This window comes from Peromyscus leucopus, chromosome 7, assembly GCF_004664715.2.
Source record: "Peromyscus leucopus breed LL Stock chromosome 7, UCI_PerLeu_2.1, whole genome shotgun sequence".
In the NCBI taxonomy this organism is placed as follows: Eukaryota; Metazoa; Chordata; class Mammalia; order Rodentia; family Cricetidae; genus Peromyscus; species Peromyscus leucopus.
Window position 1 is genome coordinate 81,579,375 of NC_051069.1, and position 15,116 is coordinate 81,594,490.

Below are 15,116 nucleotides of genomic sequence, written 5' to 3' on the forward strand. Positions count from 1 at the left end.
TAGAAATAAGCAGAAGGAGAAGGTTGGAAAGCAAAGCTTGTGTTGGGTCAAATGCTGAAAGCGTGATAAGCTTTTCAAACTGTCTTCTGGAAAGGGAGAGACATTTAGAAAGAAGAATTAGCCTGAGGGAAGGAAATGACATGTGGAGCTGGTTCTTTGATCTGAAATGCCCAAGCGACCACTGGTGCCTGGATCTCTGGAAAGTAGAGTGTCCAGAGACAGAAACATGAAGTCACCCCTCTGAGCACTAAAAAGACACAGGGAGAATCTTTTCTTTCTTGTCTTACTGATGATGCCAAAGTCCTTCCTTTCCATCTATAGTTTACAATGAATTGACATCTCACCACAATCAGACAGGGATATTGAAATACCAGCCTTACTATTGAGTACACTGCTCGGTGATTGCAGCATGGTTCGAATGTGCCAGAGATTGCCTCCCTCCAGCACCCAGGCTAAGGCTATGCTGACACACGCACACCTTTGGGCCTGAGCTGGACATTACATTAGTGCTCTTCCTACTTTATTTTTTATTTTATTTTATTTATTTATTTATTTATTTATTTTTTTTTGGTTTTTCGAGACAGGGTTTTTCTGTGTAGCTTTGCGCCTTTCCTGGAACTCACTTGGTAGCCCAGGCTGGCCTCGAACTCACAGAGATCCACCTGGCTCTGCCTCCCAAGTGCTGGAATTAAAGGCATGTGCCACCACCGCCCGGCTATCTACTTTATGTTATTATGGAATGTGGTACATGAACTATAGTGTGTACAGTGGTTTCTTTATTGTGGCTTTTTGGTATTAATGTATTAGATAAGGATTTTCCCCAATATCTGTAATGAGTTCAACACTGGCACCTCTTTTCTTATGTAAGTGTCAGCGTGAAACAGCAAGAACTTGTTTTACCATATCATTGACATGGAGGACACAGTGATTTGATAAAATCTTAAAAATTTTATCAAATCACTGTGTCCTCTGAGTTGTACCTTTTCTTATTTCATTCTTTATTTCTGTGATCACTAATGAGCATGGGATAATATTTCATTGTGGTTTTTGTCTGTGGAAAATCCTATTCACAGCTTTTAGCATTAAAGTTCTTATTAGATTGCTATGCTATTGTTACAGTAAAACTGAAAGGTTAATGTCCAAAGCTAGACCATTCCATATTTAGAAAGTTTAAAAGCATAGAATGAGTCAGAAGGACTTGGTCCCTGTCTTAAGAAAAAGTTCAGTATCAAGACAATTGATAAACATAGAAAATGTAATCAAAGGTACTTTGAGAATGTTAAAAGATTAGAAGGCTGGACATACTATTTAAAACTCATAGCCCTGAAATAGATTGGCACCTTTGGTGTTTCAGTGAATTATCTCCAGTCCATTGAAAATTGTTAATGCCAGTTGGGCGGTGGTGGCACGTGCCTTTAATCCCAGCACTCGGGAGGCAGAGCCAGGTGGATCTCTGTGAGTTCGAGGCCTGCCTGGTCTACTGAGCGATCCAGGACAGGCACTAAAAGTACACAGAGAAACTCTGTCTCAAAAAACAATACAAAACAAAACAAAACAAACAAAAAAGTGTTAATGCCTAAGGGATGTCCTGGAAAAGGAGAATGAAAAGGAAAGCTGAGAATCCTGAATCTCTCTAGAGACTCTCGTGGAAATAAGACCAGTGATAGTAACTAGCCTCACCCATTCCTTGTTTTGTTTTATGTTGTCTCCACACCCTGATCCAGAGTTGATTAGCCCTTTCTTCTCCTCATTTGGCAGATTTGCTGCCTCTTAGGAAAGGGGATGAAAACTCTATAAGTAAAACAGCCTCACCCCATGCTATCTTTTTACAAAATGTTTTTACTGTTTGAGAATCCCACATCTGCATGTATGATGTTTCTGTAATCAAACCCTTCCAACTCCTGCTCTTTCATATCATCTCCTACCCCCAACCCAGTTTTCCCTCTCACCTCCATGTGCTCATTTTTAAATCCACTGAGTTCACTCAGTGTTGCAAAACTTGGTCACCTCTACCACATAAAGCAATCAATTGTCAGTAACTCTTCACCTAAGGACTGGCCTGGCCACTCTTTGTGCGTAACTGCATTAGGCCTGGCTTAATCTATACAGACAGGTCTTATGCATGCAGTCACAGCTGCTGTGAGTTCGTAGTGTGATAACCTGTCATGCCCAGCAAATACTGCTTCTTTGCAGATGTCGAGTAAATCTGACTCTTACAACCTCCTTGTTTTCTCTTTCTAGATGTTTCTTGAGAAGAGGGGAGGGGGGATGATACAGATGTTCCTTCGGGCCCAGTGCTCTTATTTTCTTATTCTCTGCATGTTGTCCCATTGTGGGTCTCTGTATTCATTCCCATCTACTGCAAAAATACACTCTTGCTCTGCAGTGAATTTCATTAATCTTGTTCCTCTGTGCATTTGAGACACATTTAGAAAGGTTTAATCACATTTTATTTTCTCTAATATTGTATAAATTACATCATAAATTTATATTGTGACTTCAGACATTTTGAACAATTTTTATTTATGATGTATTCTTCTCGAATAGTTCTTTTTATTTTGTTTTTTATTTTATAAATTATTTTATAATTTAATTTAATTTTACATATCAGCCACAGATTACCTTGTTCTCCCCCCTCCTGCCCCCTGCCTTCCCCCCACCCCACCCTCATTCCCATATCCTCCAGGGCAAAGACTCCCCTGAGGATTGAGTTCAACCTGGTAGATTCAGTCCAGGCAAGTCTAGTCCCTTCCTCCCAGGCTGAGACAACTGTCCCTGTATAAGCCCCAGGTTTCAAACAGCCAACTCATGCACTGAGGACAGGACCTGGTCCCACTGCCTGGATGCCTCCCAAACAGATCAAGCTAATCAACTGTCTCACTTATCCAGAGGGCCTGATTCAGTTGGGAGCTCCTCAGCTATTGGTTCATAGTTCATGTGTTTCCATTAGTTTGGCTATTTGTCCCTGTGCTTTATCCAACCTTGGTCTCAACAATTCTCGCTCATATAAACCCTCCTCTTTCTCGCCAACTGGACTCCTGGAGCTCCACCTGGGGCCTGGCCGTGGATCTCTGCATCTGGTTCCCTCAGTCATTGGATGGGGTTTCTAGCATGACAATTAGGGTGTTTGGCCATCCTATCACCAGAGTAGGTCAGTTCGGGCTGTCTCTTGACCATTGCCAGTAGTCTATTGTGGGGATATCTTTGTGGATTTCTGTGGGACTCTCTAGCACTTTGCTTCTTCCTATTCTCATGTGGTCTTCATTTATCATGGTCTTTCATTCCTTGTTCTTCCTCTCTGTTCTTGATCCAGCTGGGATCTCCCGCTCCCCTAAGCTCTCAGGGTCGAATGAATACTTCTTTTTAGTTTCCTGTTATAACAAGTTTTGAGACTGTGCTGTGGTGTTTCACTTGGGAAGAGTGGTCAGTGTAAAGTTTTCCAAATCTAATGTGAAACTAGCAACAAGGGTCAATTCCTGGGTCATTTTTACATCACTCCTGAGCAGAGCTGATTTCTATAGGTGAGGCTAAGTCTGCACCTCATGAGTTTTAGCTCACCTTGGCTCGAAGGAGGTTGTTGAAAACAGTCACAATAATTTCCTACTCTAAATAATGAAGGCAGAAATCAAGGAGGAGTGGTTTTTTACTCCTTTATTTTAATTTAGAATCCCCTGATAGAATTTTTAAAACTGGTTTTCCAATATAGTCTCAGCACTTCTGATTTAGTTTTTCTTTGCCAATGGTCCAGGAGTGTGGGTTGGGCGGGGCAACTCACATGACTGACATCATTATTACTGGTATGCCAGTCACTGCCTCTGGCTTTTTTTTCTTCACAGGTGCCATCATTTCTCACAGAGACCAAAAGCTCCACGACTTGAAGCCCCACTCCTATAAGCCATTACAGTTGAAATGGTTTTTGTCAATGTTCTGCAGACTTCGTCTGGTGATTGAAAGTTTCAGTGCTGAATCACATGCATGATTCTAGGAATGTTTGTGTCAGTGTGTAAGGATGGAGTAAATATGCCTTTTTTTGTTTTATTCCCAGAAAATACTGAGAGATGTGAGTGAAGTTCATTACTCTCAACATGTACAGCCAAGGCACAATTCTGTTTGTTTTTCAATTCTGTCAAAATAATTCTCATTGTACAAGACTAACAACCATTCAGCTTGATAAGGCTCAACATACTATCACAATCTCCTCACAAATAACAATTAGGTTTGAAAATAAATTTGATATGACTTACATGAATGCAAACCAGTACCGGGCATTAACTATGAATGACAACAACTAACTTTATATATTCTCTGCTCTTGAGGAAATCATAGACATCAATTTAAAAATTGTCATCTCTTCTTCATTCTGTGGGATTGGTACCAGTATCTTGTAGGGGAATAAGAGGCACTGGTGTGAAGGCTCTGTAAAACACCAGTCACTCTTTCCTGAGGAATGTTGCCCATGATAGGGCTACTTCTCATCACTTACAACTTTTCATAAAGAGCCAAAATCAAATCTGTTTTCTCTCAGGAAGCAGCATTTTACTTTCAAACTCTCTATATTAGAGATTTTAAAAAAATATATTTTTGACTATTCTTTGTACATGGAGCAGGTCATTTTTCTTTCCTAATTGAGGAGCTTCTGATAACTCTGTCATCACACTCTAATGTCTAAGCCACTCAGAATTACAGCAGTATTTATTCATGGAGTCTTGTAAGATTGAGCTACAACTGTAACTTCACTTCTGCAGCAATTCTTTACCTCACGAAAGTATGATGGTCTACAACTGAGGAAACAAAACCAATTTGTAGTGGGTAGCTGTTCCAGCTTTGACCTGGAAGTACTACCCCCATTGAGGCTTTGGTAACTGTCATGCCTACAAGGTGGGATTGAGACAGGAGCCCTTAAGACCTGAGATGCGGATGGGCTGGCTCTCTTGGTTCCTGGATCCTGGATGCTGGAGGTACATTGAGCAGAGTTCTCTAGAGAACACCCCTGGACTGTGCTACACCTTTCCTGAACCCTGTAACCTATCCCTTTAATCCCACAAAATAAACCTCCCTTTTAAATATGTGGAGCTGCCTTAATACAACAACCAATACCAATTGTTCTCCAAAATAAAGGAAAAAGTTCTACTACTGCTGTATTTATCTGGAATGTTATCAAATGTTTCCCATGTGAGCCTCTGGAAAGGCAGCAACATCAATTAAAGATGTTGTATAAGACATGGTACGTTTTAATGGTATCTAAATAAGTAACATTATATATGGAAAATACGAAATTATTTTTCTTAGAAACTTCATAAAAGTGGGTTATACACATGAGAAAATCAGCACATAGCAACCTGTCAAGGAGATTATTCAGGATTCTAGAACAAAATCAGACATTTCTGAAAGTGAAAAATACAAAGTTATTTTAAAAAAAAAAAGAACAAAGAACTGAACATAGAAATCCCATGGAAGGGTGTCCTGTTGGGCTACTAAGACATACAATTTAGTCAATTAATTAGATTTACTTTGAAAGAAAATGAAATTTTTTAATTGGGAGCATCACAGCAAAGGAATTACCCAAGAAAGAACAGTTTCAAATGAACAATAAAAAAGTAGGTTAAAGAGTGCTAGGAAAAGTCTCTACTTCGTGTTACATTCAGGTTCTTCACTCACTGTAGCCATGTATGAAATTATAGACTAGCAAACCTATGACTATGTGGCCTGAAAATGTGCCTAATAGAAATAGCAGCTGATCACACATAAAAATAATGAAACAAAAACAAGCAAACAAAAACAGAGAAATAGAAGCCTCCAAATTTCTCCTCTGTGTAATGTTTGTCTCAAAAATTCAATCTCATCACTGAAAACAGCTACAAAGTAAAGAAAACACAGTAACCTACCGTACATTGTCATGGCTTCATCTACAGTGTAGGTATTAATCTGTAGTAGAGAAAGAACACAGGAGAGAAATTTCCATAAATTTCACCAAGTTAAAAACATCACATCTTCACAGGCATAAAAGAATATCTGCAGAAGAGATTCCTTAATGATGTTAGCTTCTGTGGACTCCATAGGGAGCACATGCTCATGTTCATTTGCGAGCTTTTCCATAAGGTAGGAAAAATCTAGTTACTGATGATTGTATGCTTACCATTTGCTTTTTAATAAGATTCCAACCCTTTCCAAACTAGAGTCCACCCCTGAGAGAATATCTGAAACTATACAGTAAAATTTTACAGGAGATATGAACTTTTTATCTACCATTATAATTTAGATAAAAAATAACTGTAGAAATGCCAACTTTAAATATATAATTTCTTAGGAAAAGACTGTTCTATGTATCTTTAATTGTGATAAGAAATATTTACCACAATTTGTTTGAAAGATCATATTTTTCTGTTATTAAGCTGTTATTCCGCCTTCCTGACACTCAATACAAAACTTTAAAAAACATAGAGGTTTGAGAGATGGTCCAGGAGATAAGAAAGAGTGCTTACTACACTTGTAGAAGATGCAGGTTCATTTCAAAGCTTCTTTGGCCCCTTAAGTTGGATCATAGACTGAACTTCAGTTCTAGAGGACCCAAAGCTTTTACCTGGCTTTCATGGACTCCTTCACATGCATGGTGCACATGAACTTAAGCAGGAAAACACACATACACATAAAACCAAGCTATCTATCAGTCTTTACAAAAACTTTCAAAACCAGGCCAATACCAAAATGTTAAGTATTATTAATATTAGTATTACTAATTATTTGTTGATATACTTCTCATGTCTTTTTATTAAAATTGTCATCTGATTGCATTGGTATCCTTGTGAATATTTATTAAGCTTCAATTTTATCATGCAGAACTAAATAACCTTCACTCACGTTTCAAATAGTTTTTGATTTGAAACTAAATTTTTTTTTGAGTTGCTTGTACTTATTTGAATCCTACTGAGCTTTCTATTTAACCTACAAGTATTTTTTACATAAATTAGTTTGTACAGCTTTGGTATGCCATTCCAAATGATATTTTATCCCTTTATATCTATGAGTCTTATAAAAAATGTTATAACCAAAAGATGGTCTATGGTGATATTTTATTTGTACTGAAATATGATTTTAATTGTTTGTTAATAACTAAAGTTGCCCGGTGATCAGAGCTAGATCAGAGCTATTAGAGCCATAGCAAAAGCTGGGCACTGGTGGTGCAAGCCTTTAATCCCAGCACTTGGTAGGCAGAGCTAGGTAGATCTCTGTGTGTTCACAGATACAGCCAGCATTGGAGACACACGCCTTTAATCTCAATACCAACCATAGAAGACCTGGAGGGCTGTACAGACAGGCAGTGACGAGGCAGTCATGTGGTTGGTTTTACAACCAATGAGAAGGCAGAACAAAAAGTCTATATAAAGATAAACAGACAGGAAGTTGCTCTCTTTCAGAGAGGTCTCTTGGTTGAAGAGGCTAGCTGCAGCAGGCGGGTAAGGCTCTTAGCTCTGATCTCTTGGCTTTCTTCTTTACATTGGTTCTGTGCTTTTTATTTAATAAGATGGTTTGTTACACCTACAATGGTCCATGAAGAAAAAGTAAAGATTTTTTTCCTTAGCGAGCAAAGATTCTAAGCAAACACATTACTCGTTATTTATAAATATTTTCTACATGTGAGTTGATAGGAATAAAATATAATGATTAGAGTGGCCAGTAAGGATGGCCTTCCTTATCATATAATGTTTAAACCCAGTTTTCTGCTTGTCCAATCAAGTATTATACAACATGACTTTCCAGTTTGAATGGAAATATCATTTAGTCATTTGTGAAAATCACAAACACATGGAAAGTAGCAATGAAAATTCTGAATGGTTGGAAAGGTAAATGTTAATTAGGACATATAAATTTTGCATGAATATTTCTATGAAATGTCAGAATTCCACTAAATGAGTGACTGTGTGAATTAAAGGAAATTTCTCCATTATGATAATAGACAGGCACTTCTGACATGTGTCTTAATTGATTGCATATCTGACAGTTTCACAGAAGGAAACATAATGCCACATATCAGAGCTGTCATCATTGTTTTGAATATTCAGATGGCATATTTCCATTTGTTGATTCCAAGAGAACCAATTTTATAATTTACTGATAGATAATAGCTGGGTATATTGACTTAAGTTCATCATTATATTGAATTTTCTAAAATATTAAACAGAAATGTAATGTTTTAATATTATGGGAACAAAATTGACAGTCCAGTGTTGCAGGAATCTTAAAAGTTCTTATTAATAAAATCAAACCCGGAGCCAGGTATTGGGGTTAATGCTGGTAGATCAGAGAGACAGAACAAGCCACAGCTATCTCACCTCGCCGGATCCTCAACTGGTCTTGTCTCCTCAGACTGGAGGCCTCTGAGTCCTCATCCGGAATGGGTCTCAGCTGAATTACTGCTCAAAAGCCTGAATGCTTAACCAGCCAAAATCTTCTAGTTTCTGGTCCTCACGCCTTATATATCTTTCTGCTTTCTACCACCACTCCCTGGGATTAAAGGCTGGCTTTCTGGGATTAAAGGCATGTGTCACCAAGCTTGGCTATTTACAATGTGGCCTTGAACTCACAGAAATCCAGAGGAATTTCTATCTCTGGAATGCTAGGATTAAAGGTGTGAGTGCCACCATTTTCTAGCCTTTGTATCTAGTGGCTGTCTGTTCTCTGACCCCAGATAAATTTATTAGAGTACACAATATTTTGGGGAACACAATACCACCACAGTCCAGAGTTTTTGTTGCTTTTGTATATAAAAATTATCTTTGAGATAATGCATATTTTACTACTCATCTCCCTACTTACCATTCTAAGAGACTGCAATTTAAACTGATGTACTGAGAGTTTTTATATTTTTAAATCATTCAAGTTTATTTTTGTAGCATGGGGGCTACAGATGAAGAGACATATATGGCAAGTTTTGGAACAATCCTCAGTGCAGAAACTTCAAACCCTATGGAGTTGGGGTGTACTACACTCAGCACATGGGTGAGTTCTTACTGAGCTTCCTACAATCTCCTGGCACCCAACTGTCTAGAAGTGTCAGTTCCTATCCTGGTGTTTATTTTTAATTTTTTGAAAGTTTAACACACATGTACAATGTATTTGTATCATACTCACCATCCTTCATCTTCTCACAGAAACCCAACACAGTTCTCAATTTCCCATCATGTTCTTTATAAAATAATTATTAGACTCATTCCCTGGAGCATGGCCTACATACAATAAACCATACTGCTAGAAAAACTGACCTTCCACCAGCAACCAGAAGCTTCCAGTGACTTTCATCCAGGGGAGGGTGCATTGTGAACCCATTCCCCATCTATAATGGAATGGAGATTGGCTTAATCTTGCACTGGTCTTATGCAGACAGCCATAGCCACTTTGAGTTTGTAGGTAGAGTGGTCCTATTATATACAGAAGACACTACACAGTGGCCCTTATCAGCATGTGGCTCTGTTTACAATCTTTATACCACACCTTCTTAAGTGTTCTCTAAGCCCCAGGAGAGGAGGGAGTAATATCTATGTCTCATTTGAAGCTGACACTTACTTTAAGCTTTGACTAGACATTTAGAAGTTCAGAAAATAACTACCTGCTTTTCTTAGATGTAAGGAACAGAATCTATCTCTGTGTGGAGACAAGCATTTGTCTCCTCTCTCATGGATCAATCCAGTGGTGCAGGTTGGTGATCTCTCTAGGACACCACTCTAGCACTATGCTAATACACCTTTTCCTCCCCCAATCACTATGCCCTACTTCAGCCCCTACAAGCTGAGCTACCAGGAGGTTTTGTAGGGTCTGCCTGCCTCCCTGAGCCCTGACTCCAAAGGTCATGATTGTTTCTTTTCTTCCATTTGGCCTTGTTTTTCAGATTCTGGCTAGAGCCTGCATATGATTTTAAACATCCTAATTAATGCTTTGGGCTTTCTTGCTTTGTTTCTAAACCCCTCCTACCTGCTGTGGCTGACCTTCTTGGCAGCTTATCTTTGCCATTCTCCCCTGGGCTGTAGTGAGACTTACAGCTTGCTTGCTCTTTGGTTTTCCTTTTAAAGTCTAATAAATTGTCATGAAACTTCAGACAGAAGTTGGAGTCTATTCTTTGCCTTTAATTCTGTTTCTGTCTGCTCTTAAATTCTTTTATTGATGAGACTTACAACTTCAAGAGGGGTCCCAATTTTCCCAGTATTATATGATGGCTGAGCTGGGACTCCCTGAGATTTCTGCTAACATGCCTTTCCTATATTTTAATCCTTAATTGACAGAGGAAAAAGAGCCCATCCCTACATTCCCCAATGCTGGCATAGTGTGTTTTCCATATTGCCTTGGTAGGATATCAGGAATGTGGGAGATTTCATGCTTAGGTTTTTTTCTCTCTTACAATTATAACTAAGGAGTTAGTGAAGCATTTACTTCTCCCTTTGAGTTTTCTTATGTTGCTGGAGAGATTTAAGGATATTGACAATGATTCTGCTGTTTTGTCCGAATGTATAGCTACACCTCATCGTTCTTTTCTATAAAAAAATTCTGATTTTATGTTATTACATGTGGAATTTTGTTGTGCCCCTTTAAAGAACATAGGGTTCTGTCACTTTACAGTTATTTGAAATTGAATTGATCCTTTCAAAGCTTGCTTTTATGTGTGCTTAGAGCAGTCTTTAGTGGATGGTTACTTTATCACCTTTAGCAATGTGAGACTTTTTTGTGACCTTTTTCAACTACCTTATGTAACTGAGCCTTCGCACCTGCTCTCAACTCCGGTCTCTGTTCTCTCTCTTTCAACGCTGCCCTCTGTTTGCATCACCCTTCTAAGGTGATGCTGTAAGTTTGCCTCTAGGAAGTAAATAGGACAATTATATTAATGTCTATTTCCAACTGTCAGTGTCTGACTCTTTGCTTTCTGTTGCCCAGTATCTGAAAACAACTATTTCATGTATTTTTGTTACTGGTGAATTGTTTAAGGTGAAGGTCTAATCTCTTTCATTTAATTTCTCTTTGAAGCTAGATGTAAGTGGTTTTATTTGCTGTATTTTCTTCTCTTCCATTAACTATCCGTTTGCCAATGAGTTCATCTGAGGCTGATCCACTCTTACATGGCACAGGATAAAAGACAAAGGGTTTTACTTCAGGACTGGGCCTGTAAAACCACATAGTAACCAACAGTCCTGGGAGAAAACTGTAGCTTCAGAAATTTTGTGCCTAACATTTCACATCCTGATCCTCCACTCAGTGTTGCTGTTATCAACATAATCTCTGGCTTCCCAATAGAGGGAAGCAGGGGGTGGGGGGTGGAGGGAGTGGGGGGGTTGGGCTGCCTTGCTTTCATGGTGTAAAGCATGGCACCACAGATCAGGCTATCTTCCAACTCACCTGCCTCTAAAAGTGTATACTACCACACCAAACCGGACAGCTGCATCAAGAAAAATACAAACAGATCCATACTTAACACCCTGCACAAAATTCAACTCCAAATAGATCAAAGATATCAACACAAAATCAGATACATTGAACCTGATAAAAGAGAAAATGGAAAATACTCTTGAACTCATTGGCATAGTAAAAAACTTTATGAACAGGAAACCATTAGCACAGACATTAAGATCAACAATAAACCAGACCTCAAGAAACTGAGAAACTTTAGCATGGCAAAGGAATTAATCAACAAGATGAAACAGCAGTGTACAGAATGGGGAAATATTATTACCAACATATCCAATAGAGGACTAATAGCTAAAATATATAAAGAGCTCTAAAACCTAGATTTTGAGAAAATGAACAACCCAATTAAAATGGAGTAAAGATCTAAAAAGATAATTCTAAAAAGAGGAAACTCAAGTTACTAAGGAACATGTAAAGAAGTTTCCAACATCTTTAGCCAGCAGGGAAATGCAAATGAAACCTACTTTGAGATTTTATTTTACACTCATCAAAATGGCTAAGATCAATAGAACACAGACTGGCTCACGCAATTGAGAATGTGGAGTAAGGGAAACACTCACTCATTGCTGGTTGGAGCACAAACTTACATAGCCACCGTGAAAATCAATCTAGTGACTCCTCAGGATGCTGGGAATCAATCTACTTCAAGATCCAACTCTACCACTCATGGGGCATAGAGCCAAAAGATGCTTCATCCTGCCCCAAGGACATTTTGTTCAAACATGTTCATTTTTGCTCTATTCATAATAGCCAGAAATTGAAAGCAACCTAGATGTCCCTTAGCAGAAGGACAGATAAAGAAAATGTAGTGCATTTACACAATGAAATATTACTCAGCCACTAAAAAAAATGAAATCGTGAAATTCACAGGTAAATGAATGGAACCAGAAAAAAAATGATCCTGGATGAGGTAATCCACACTCAGAGATTCAAAGATGGTATATATTTACCTACGTGTAGATATTAGCTCTTAAGTCAATGATGACCAAGCTACAATCCCTAGGACCACATAGGTTAGGTATAGTTAAGGCACTGGGAGTTATATATATATATATATATATATATATATATATATATATATATATATATATCTCCAATAGAATAGATAGCTATGGATGGATGGATAGATGGATGGATGGATGGATGAATGGATGGATGGATGGGGAGAGAAACTGATATGGGAGGATCAAGTAGAGAGCAAAGGGGGATGGAGGAGTGAATATGGGGAAAGACATCTAAATGATATCACCTAATAATGGGAGAGACTGAGCCCCAAATGGCTGTCTCTTGTCATGAAATGAAGCATCTAATACCAGGAATGGATCACAGCTAATGAAGTTGCTGGTCAAAGAGTTCCATGGGAATCCCCAAACAACCCAAGATGTTGCCAAGAATGTAGGGTGATCTTCACAAACTAATAACAAGGCCCCATTGCTGAAGACAACATCTGCACTACTTATTAAAAATTGAGATGTCAAGTAAGTGCCTACCTGGAGTCTTCACCCCTACATTCCAATGTCTTTGGTACAAGGATGTACTCTGTACACTCTTAAAAGAAAAATGTAAACATCAAAGCAACCACAAACCCTTTATCTACAGCAGTGTACTGCCTGCAAGATATGCTATAGCAATGGTAGCACAAAGCTTGTGGAAGTAACCTACCAATAACTGATTAGATTTAAGGTCTACTCCATGAGATCAACTCATCCCGACACTGTTTGGGTGACCAAGAACATGAGACTAGATAGTCCAGAGACCTAGAGCAAAACCAAATAGTACTGTTCGAAAAAAAAAGTAGCAGTAAAAAGATTCCTTGTGACATTCTGTTACACTCATAGATCAATACCTTGCTCACCCATTACCAGAGAAGTTTCCTTGTGCAGAAGATGGGAACAAATACAGAGATCTACAGCCAGGCAATATGCACAGAGAGAAATTGAAACAGTCAGCCCTAAATGGGATGTTCTATTAAATCCCTCCCCTCATGACTCAGGGAACCCTGAGGTACAGGAGGAGGTAGAAAGAGTATAAGAACCAAGAGATAAGGAGGTCACCTAGAAACATGGCCCTCTAAGTTGACATGTTCAATCCTCATATGATCTCAAAGAGGCTGAGGCAGTAGGCACAGGCTTTGCACAGTATGCTGCACCAGGTCGGACCCTAGAGCTGAATGAAGAAGTGGATACATGCCATCATTCCTAAGCCAGAAACAATGTGCAATTGATAACTACTTGGTAATGGTCATTAGGTTTCTCCAAGGGAGTGTCAATGTGGAAACAAACTAATTTTCAGGGTAGGGTGCATGCCCAGCAATAGATGGCCAACAGAAAATGAACTCAGTGATATCATGGGAGGTTTGTTCCCTGTCCTATAATTTCATGTCTGGAATTTTCCTTAAATTTTTTATTATTTATTTTACTTATTTACATAGTCTTCTTCTCTCTTTTTATCCTACATGTCCTTTGCATATATATTTTATGGCTTCCAGTTTAGTATTTTTATGGGATTCCTGAGTTTGTGATCATATGGGTCACTTTGTCTATATGTGTCTTTTGTGTTTCAGGGCTCTATTTCTCTGTTTATTTTATCCAATTGCAATGTGTTTGTTTTTATTTTATTTTATCATTATCTATTATTTTCTAATGAGAGACAGAAATGGAATGGATCCAGGTAGTAGGGGATGTGAGGAGGAACTTGACAGAACAGGGAGAGGAAACCATAATCAGGATATATTATGTGAGAAAAAAATCTATATTCAATAAAAGGAACAAATATTTGAAGAACTGTCACTCATTACCATCTTTGTACTCCTCACTCACTTATGCCAGAAGGAAAGATATACCTTTTACTGCTTCTTACAAGCTAACATTAAGGAAAGCCTAGAAATGATGAGTCATGTGACCTCTAGTCATGGGAATCTTACCAAAATGGAACTGGATTAGAAAGATAAGTATCTCAGCACTGGCATCATTACTAGTCAAAACCCAGCAGTATATTTAGTGTTCTTCATCAAAAGGGGGGCTTTCAGTTTCCTCTCTGCCTCTCCCAATTCCCATCCAGAAGGCTTTGGCTGCCTCTTCTGCATGCAACCTTCTTTCTCATAAGAGGCACAGCCTTCTTTTCTAACTCTATGAAGATACTTTCCAACTCTCCAGACTGTCTTTGGTAACTACACTGGCTAGTTCCTGAATGTCCAGGTCTACTCTGGGGTCCACATGCTGCTAACTTGTGCAGTGCTGTGCTAGATGACCCTGATGATCAGAGAATGTCTGTTCTCTCTGCACCTGGCAGACAGGGATGCTCTGGTCATAGATCTCTGCTGATTTAGTGCTGTTGTTTGCTTCAGCCCGGGAGTGAAGTAGGCTGTAGCCTTGGTTCCTGTTCTTTATCAAAACATTGGATCAGACATGAATATTCAATATTTTTACAGTTTCCTTTACTCCTGTGTGTAATCCTCCTTGGGCAGCTTCTCTTGGCTAGCTCTTGTCTGCTAGAGGCATGTTTGACACAATATTATTGCGCTTTGTGTTGGTATTCCATCTTTACATACTCTATATCAAGTCAAAATTATCACCTCAGTCAACCATATCTCTTCCGGAAAAATCCACAAGGAGATACTGTCAAGATCCCATTTCTATGTGCTACAAAAGTAAACCCCAAATGTCTAT